General features: G+C 44.8%; 1 pseudogene; it reads left to right on the forward strand.

Annotated features, from left to right (window-relative positions):
- The first annotated feature begins 510 nt into the window (after positions 1-510).
- On the forward strand, positions 511-669 carry LOC144135617 (U2 spliceosomal RNA; annotated as a pseudogene).
- Positions 670-872: the final 203 nt, after the last annotated feature.

The following is an 872-nucleotide window of genomic DNA, read 5'->3' on the forward strand; positions in this document are numbered from 1 at the left end:
CCGAGAGTCAAGACCTTTCGGCCGTCTTGTAGGCAGGTATTCCTCCAGCGACCCTCTTTCTGTTGGACAATAGAAGTTTTTGTTATTCAGAGGACGAGATTACAGAGTGAATTATGAGCAAGCAGACAGCCATTGCGTCAGTTGTAAGATGAAATACACGCTGTTCCTGGGGCCGATTAACGATCCCACTCTGTAAAGGAGTATACTTTTGCGAGCATTGCTAAAACATGCGGAGCTGCAGATGCCTTAATTAAAGAAAATTTCCTCAATATTTTCGAAGCGCAATATGATGAATTTAATAACAGTTAGCTACAATGGTTAGATTTAATAGTTAAGTGAGAAAACTTTTTGATGCTGAAGACCAGCAAAATTATGTTTTTATTGTTTTCTTTCTTACCATTAGCCTGAGAGGCAGTAGATGTGAAAGCTGGTTTTTGAGGAAAGGAAATGGCACAGTAACTGTCTCACTTATCTCGTTGGGCGCCCGAACCACGCCGTAGGAAAGGGATAAAAAATTCGCGGCGGTTTAAATGTCCGGACCACGTAGAGTATCTGTTATGAGTCTAATTGGACATATTTTTGGAAATGTGGTGGAGAGTTTGAAGGATGCTTCACTGCCGCCATCGGTTGGCCCGGTATTGCAATACCTCCGGGATCGGCCTTGTCTTTAGAGCGTCTTTACTATCCTGTCTCTCTATACCATCTTTCAACTCTCCTACTATCTGCACGTGGTAGGGATTGTGGCGCGGCTAGAGCCAGTGAGCAGGCCTGTGCACTTTCCTTTTCATTTTTCCAGCCGACAACAACAGGAGCTCTGGTTAAACCAGGAGTGACGCGATAGCTGCAGCTGGCCGAGTCGACCTTGCTGAGTT

The sequence above is a fragment of the Amblyomma americanum genome, chromosome 5 (assembly GCF_052857255.1).
Source record: "Amblyomma americanum isolate KBUSLIRL-KWMA chromosome 5, ASM5285725v1, whole genome shotgun sequence".
Lineage (NCBI taxonomy): Eukaryota > Metazoa > Arthropoda > Arachnida > Ixodida > Ixodidae > Amblyomma > Amblyomma americanum.